Source organism: Alligator sinensis, unplaced genomic scaffold, assembly GCF_000455745.1.
Source record: "Alligator sinensis unplaced genomic scaffold, ASM45574v1 scaffold1584_1, whole genome shotgun sequence".
Taxonomy (NCBI): domain Eukaryota; kingdom Metazoa; phylum Chordata; order Crocodylia; family Alligatoridae; genus Alligator; species Alligator sinensis.
Genome location: NW_005842479.1, coordinates 1,202,952 through 1,209,353, shown reverse-complemented (window position 1 = coordinate 1,209,353; position 6,402 = coordinate 1,202,952). Strand labels below are relative to the sequence as shown.

Sequence of the window (6,402 nt, the reverse complement as noted above, 5' to 3'; positions counted from 1 at the left end):
TGAAGAGACCGCCTTCCCTCCTCTTCTCCTACAAAACAATATGATATCTGGCTCTTGACTTGTTTTTTTTAGATTTCTGGCAAAGCGATTTCAATTCAACTGAAGGCTTTTGACTGTCTGAAACTTTACTGGAGGTTTTTGAGCAGAGAGTGCATGGGCATTAGTTTGCAGTGTTTTAGGAGCAGGCAATCCTTCCTCTGTACATCTGTGTGTGTGGCTGGATGCGTGTGGAACTAGGTTAGTTAGCAATCAGGGCCCATGGTCAGAGGTAATATCTTTTATTAGACCAACAACATTTTTGCAAAAAAAAGTAAATCTTAAATTGCAAGCTTTCAGGCATAAACACGCTTCATCAGGCATCAGAGCAAAGATTGTAAAAGTTCTCCTGGGTAGAAATGAAAGTGGTGTCCAACCTCTGATCTGCAGGCCACATCTAGCCTGCAGAGTTGTGTCATCCAACCCATGGTGTGTCCCACAGATCCAAAAAGTTGGTGGTGGGGGAGCCATGGCAGCATTAATAGCTGCTTCCCTGCTGCCAAAATTTCCATCCCTGTGGCGAGCCTCACAGGCTGGATGATGTGGCTCTGTGTGCCAGGGTGCATGGGGTCACTCCATGGCCAGATCCAGTGTGTAGGGTCGAGCTAGCTTAAGGAATCAGACCAAGGTTTGACTCTTGGGGGGGGTCTGCAAAAAAAATTAAACCAGTTCATTGATTAACAAGTCCGTCTAAGTGAAGGAGCAGTCTGATCAGAGACCCCACCCAAGTTATAATTTTCAAATCTTACAGGGGGCTCAGCCGCCCGGAGCTCCCCTTCAGTTTGCACCCTGGATCAGACCGGCACATGGCTGGATCCAGCGTGCAGGGTTGGGAGGGTGCACGGGATCCAACCTGTGGACTGGCCTCATGCTACTCATCCAGGCAGCGGGGCCAGAAGGTTGCACACCACTGAGCTAGGTGCAACCCAAGGGTCCTTCAAACCAGCGGTCTTATGAAACGTCCTCATTGATGTTCTTGTAAAGTTGGAAAGGGAGAGTTTCAGGCTGCACTTTTAGATGCAAGGAGAATTAATGCCAGCGGTGATCTATCGTTTCCTCTACAACATCAGCACAACTAGAAGATGGAAGTACAAAGCACCTGCATCGGGGTCCCTTGATCTGAGAGTGTGTCGGGAAGCTCCTTGCTGCCGGGGGAGGAGGGAGTCGTATATATTTTTGCTAAGGGGGCAAAGGGGGTTTTTTAGGTATTGTCATGCACGCTCTTGTGCAGCTCCTTGCTCTTGCACTCTCGCTCCTCTCTCCTGCCTGGGCTGTCTAGGGAGCTGAGGCTGGAAGGGGGGAAGGATCTGTCATTGCTGTGGAGGATTCAGCCCGCGCTGTGATCCCACCCCTTTGCTTGCTGCTCTTTGGGGCAGGCCTCTAAGTTTGCAGCCGTGGAGTGTCAGGAAGCTTTCTTGTCAACGCCGCACCGTTGAGAAGATTTGTCCTCAAGTTCAAAGCAGCACTGGCCTCAGACGTGTGATGTTTCCTGACCTTTCCCCTCTCCGGTGCCTCGGCCTGCTTTCCTTTGAGGTCAGCGTCAAAATAGAGACGTACGTTTCTGCAGCTTGACCATGGCTCTGACGCTTTAGATCAGGAATCCTATAGTCCATTTGTCTTCCCATCTGTCAAGCAGCATTTGAAGCCAGCTTGCTCTTTCAGACAAGTGTGAGAGTCAGTAGCTTTTTTTAATGAAGGTTTCAGCCCATAAAGCATGTGCTAGGATGCCACCTATTAAGATCCCGCGATAGCACCTTGAATAGAGATCAAGCGCAACGGAGTTCACTCCAAACTTTAATTCCATCAGCTGGTTTAGATGCGTGCTGTTGTGTCGCCCTGGAAAGTCAGACCGGGCTGCGCTCCTGCCTTTGCTACTGAGTGACTTGGGGCAAGCGACTTAGGCACTTGTGTGTGTTTAAAAAGCAAAGCAAAACACTCAGCCCCGCTTTGTGTGGCTGTCCGGTGTCGGCGCACCATTGTGCTTTCACTGGCACTGCTTGCTTATTCCTTGACAGTGTGAAGTAATGAGACCCGTCAAGATTGCCTTACAGCGGACAAGGCCTTCATTTGCTTGGCCTCGGTCCAGCAAAGTGAAGGGGAGTTGGTTTGTACAGCACAGCTGTCATACAAGACTGAGGGTAGTTGTTGGCCCTGTGCCTCAGTTTACTCCTCTGTACAATGGCAATAAAATCAAGGCTATGGGGAGGTTTCATTAAGAAATTAGATTAAAAAAAATCTGTGCAGCATAAGGTACCGTCCTTGGCTATTTCAGGTAGTAGTTTACCTTGTGCACTGCCCACCCCTGCTAACAACAGGATCTGCCTTCTGCTTCAAGGCAGGGGGAGCGTTCACAGCGCCCAGGGAAGCATCATCTCTGCTGGGCCACCTTCCCGTAAACCCTCCTAAGAGCCCGGAGAAGGGACCAAAGCAATCAGGACTCATGGTAGAAGTGCTATCTTTCATTAGACCCATTAGCTTTTTGCAAAAAAAATAATTTCTTGAATTGCAGAAAAGGGGCCGTTCATTTTTCTGAAGTATTTTGCAAATGCCTGTTAGAGGATGCTTTGAAATCTGGGGGGAACCTTCTCTCTGGTGGCACACGTGGGTGGCAAATGGGATGCAAAGCCGGATCGGGTCTGGGTTTGGCCCTGACGTTGCAGCCGGCTATCTCTGGTCCCTTTATAGTTCAATGTCGCCCAGTAGCGGAGGGGCAGGACGATGGGCAAATGCTAACAAATGTTGCTCTTTGTTTACAGAGCCCAGATGTCCCCGGAGAGCTGAGGAGCCCCAGGAGACCAGACTTGAGCCATTGATGGTTAAGCCCGACTTGACTCACTGGAGTCAAGGCCACCATATGGCCCTTCCTTTGAAATAGGACCTGTGCCATAGGTAAAGTATGAGCTGGACCCAGGCGTCGCTTTGATGCCTAACGCCTTCAGGCATCAGACACCCACTCTTCCGGGCTTCCTTTTGACCAGAGCGGCTATCCCAGTTTCAGGGCCCTGCGGATTATTTTTTGATAGGTAAAATATGGGGTATCTTGGGTGCAGTCGGTACAGAAAATGAGCAATGCCCTGTTTTCCTTTTGCTCCAGGGAGAGGAGAATATCTGGTTACTCAGCCCTGGCACACGGTCTTCTTGGAGGCAGTCTGATGTCGCTGTGATGTCATCACATACCTCACTTGCTACAATAGGTCCGGGCCCTCCCCATTTTTGCCTAAAGCTTAGTTTAATCCTATTTCAGTGGCAGAGATACCTGCATCTTTAGGGAGAGAATTTGGCTTCATGACAGCTATTTTGCTACTAGCATCCCACGCGAGGAGGCTGGGGAGAGGGAGAGCGGGGACGGAGCCGGGTGGACGTTGCAAAGAAAAAGCGTGCGTTGATTTTGGGGGATGTTTTCAAATATCCCTCCTCCCCAGGTGTTTTCCTGGGGATATTTGTCCAGGCAAAACGGTGTTTCTCTTGAAAGTGAGCAAGAGCCCAGTGAATACTCAGTTTATAAGGAACTTAAGTACCAGGATTTTTCAGGCATATGCTTACAGTTGCTTGGGAGGATGCTGTTTGCTTTGCTTTGCTGACACAAGGGGTTATAAAGAACCAAGGCCTTATTGCAGCTTTTCAATACTTCAGTCATGCCAGCTGAGTGCAAAGCTATCCTATCTAACGGAAGTGCTCCCAGTCACCTTATGAACAGATGACACGCGACAAGTCCCCATTTTCTCTAGATTCAGCTTTCCTTATGCAGATAATGGTATAGTTTTTCTTAGTCTTTGGTACCAGCAAAGTTCAGACTTACCAGTACAAGTCCTGAACTGTGCTCCGTAGACGGCTGTTTGCCTTCAAAAGAATTGCTCGGGGTCCCGGGAGAGGTGGCGTGGTCACCCGTGAACAGGGGATGCTGCAGCATCCACCGACTGAAATACCTGGCCACAAACCCATTTGATAGTACTTTTAAGCAGCAAATAATAGCAGGCGCATTCAAGGTCTAAATCCATCCGCCGCTGATAGTTCAGCGAGCTTTTGGCAGGGGTAATGTCATACACCTGTCCTGGGCTGCTGTTGGGGAGTACAATAGGATTCGGTTGAGCAATGATTGCTTTCCATCCAGTTATGAGTCTCCTCTTGTCCAAGCCTTCTCCAGGCGGAGCTGATCTGGAGTGAAGCCTGTTTTAGAAGGACAGCAGACTTGGTTATGTGCATTGACAGATCAGAGAGCCAACCTGGGCCTGGCACTGGGGTCCAGCTCCTTCGGTGTCCTGTTTGCCCCAGTTATGAGCCAGAAGCCAAGCAGCCAAAAAGAGCTTACTTTGGCTGGACGGCTTACCGAGATAGGAAGGTCCCTGCTTTCCTTCTGCATGTTTTGGACAGAGTTCGTGGCAATTTTTTTTTCAGGGTCTTTGGGAGCTCCCAAACTTTTTTGCAGGGGGAGCCACAAGTTTCCTGGGAGAAGGACTAGGGGCAGTCCCTCCTTTTTGTGGGAGTACAGACTCCCCCGCCCTCCCTGTCACGATCACGTTCCCTCATTCCTTCCATTTTCAATCCCCGTGTCATCCAGAGCAGCTGCTTGCGTGGGACGTTACCATTATTTAATATATTTGTAGCTGTCTTTTAATGCCATTTAGCAGCTGGAAACAAGGAAGAATCATCAACCTTTCAGTAGCCACCTCTCCTGGGAGCCCCAGCAATTGTTTTGAAGGCAAGGAGCGGTCTATGGAGCACAGTTCAGGACTTGGCTATAGCATGGTAAGTCTCAACTTTTCTCACGCTAAAGACAGATAACATTATCTGCATCAGGAGAGTGGAATCTAGAGGGGATGGGGACGTGTCACGTGGCAGCTCTTCCATGGTAATGGCCCATGTGCACTCTCTTACCCCACAATAGGTAGAGATAAGCCAAGTAGCTAAGCACCCAGTCAAGTGGACTGAGCTCCTGGGGTTTAGATTTCATCTAAGAGTAAGTGTGCACAAAGGGAGTTGCCGTGATGCAGCTGATGCATAGTAAAGCCCAGCCCCTTGCCTCTGACACTGGTGGAGATGTCTGCATGAGATGAAGGGGGATGGAGAGGCCAGCTCCTAAGGACTGGAGCCGTGCTTCGGCCCCTGGTACTTTGAGGAGAGCAGGGAGCCAATTCAGAATATGGTGAGTCTTTAGGCTTTGTCACTGATCAAAAACAACTGACAAACTATAACAGGAGATAGATTAGGCCTAATACATCCCCAATGGTCACGTTTACACAAGACGCTTACTGCGCATTAGCCTAATAACACTGCGCAGTAGCGTGTCACGGCAAAAACCCGGTTAATAGCCAGCTGCTCAGTGTTATTAGGCTAATGTGCAGTAAGCGTCACTAAATATCCATGCGCCCATACTACTGCACAGTAACTTTAGGTACTGTGCATTTAGTTAAGACTTTCTTAAGGAAGTCCCAAACTAAATGTGCAGTATCTAAGGTGCATTAATGAACATGTAGACACATCCAGTGTGACCTTATAAGAGCCAGTGGAGTTATGCAAAGAATAATTCTCCCCATCCTTCAGATATAGAGTGTCACATCACGTGGATACACACCCTTGACTTTCTTGGTATCTTTTCCTAATAAATGGGAAGGGAGATGGGTCATTAATAGGCTGTGATGCGAACAACAGGCCATAGTACAGCCCCGATTATTAGATAGATGTAACAGCCACATACACTTGGGTTGTGTATGGCAGAGTGCACGTTTGGTCGTTGTGTATTGTGCTTTTGTGTGTGTGTGCTTTTGTGTGTGTGTGTGTGTGTTTATGTGGCCGAGATGGGCCCTGTTGTTTTGGCCATATGCTCTGCACATGGAAAGCCAGGGCCTGTATCTGGGCAAAATATGTAAAATCCTCTGGCCTTATTGGCTGGAGGAAGCAGAAGACACTCCAGGCAGACTGAGTAAGAGAGTGGCTGGAGCATGGCACTCCCTAGTTGGACAAGGCTTGGGTGATGTCACACCAGGTATATAAGAACAACTCAGCTCAGGTTTTTCTCTCTTTTGCTGGGGGCTCCTAAGAGCTGCACAGCTGCATTGGGAGCCAGAAAACCTGCTGTCCATGGGTGGGGGTCTCCCCTGCTCCTCACTAAAGAGGAGAGCGAAAGCTATGTGAAGGGAAAGCCTCGGGTACAGGGAGAGAAAGCGTGTCTCCGAGTTTAAGACTCCTATTACCTTCCTCTTTCCTCTGCTTTTTTTTCTGAGTGGGATAATACGATGCAGGGGGGTTAATTCCTGGAGCAAACTGGTCAGGGATGGAGTCCTAGCAGTTTTGCTGGCGGTTTTGCCACACAGGCCTTGACTGGGATCATACCGTGGGGGTATTAAGCCCTGGAGCAGACTGAGCAGG

The 6,402-nt window shown here is 49.1% G+C and overlaps 1 protein-coding gene across 1 annotated transcript in view; it reads left to right on the top strand.

The window, feature by feature from the left end:
- The window catches only part of ZIC3 (Zic family member 3), a gene marked incomplete at its 5' end in the record, with an annotated part of 22,406 nt that overhangs the window by 12,873 nt on the left and 3,131 nt on the right, over nucleotides 1–6,402 (top strand). The window contains 2 exons of the mRNA XM_025212730.1: nucleotides 2,793–2,925; nucleotides 4,662–4,782. The remainder of the gene's footprint in view (nucleotides 1–2,792; nucleotides 2,926–4,661; nucleotides 4,783–6,402) is intronic.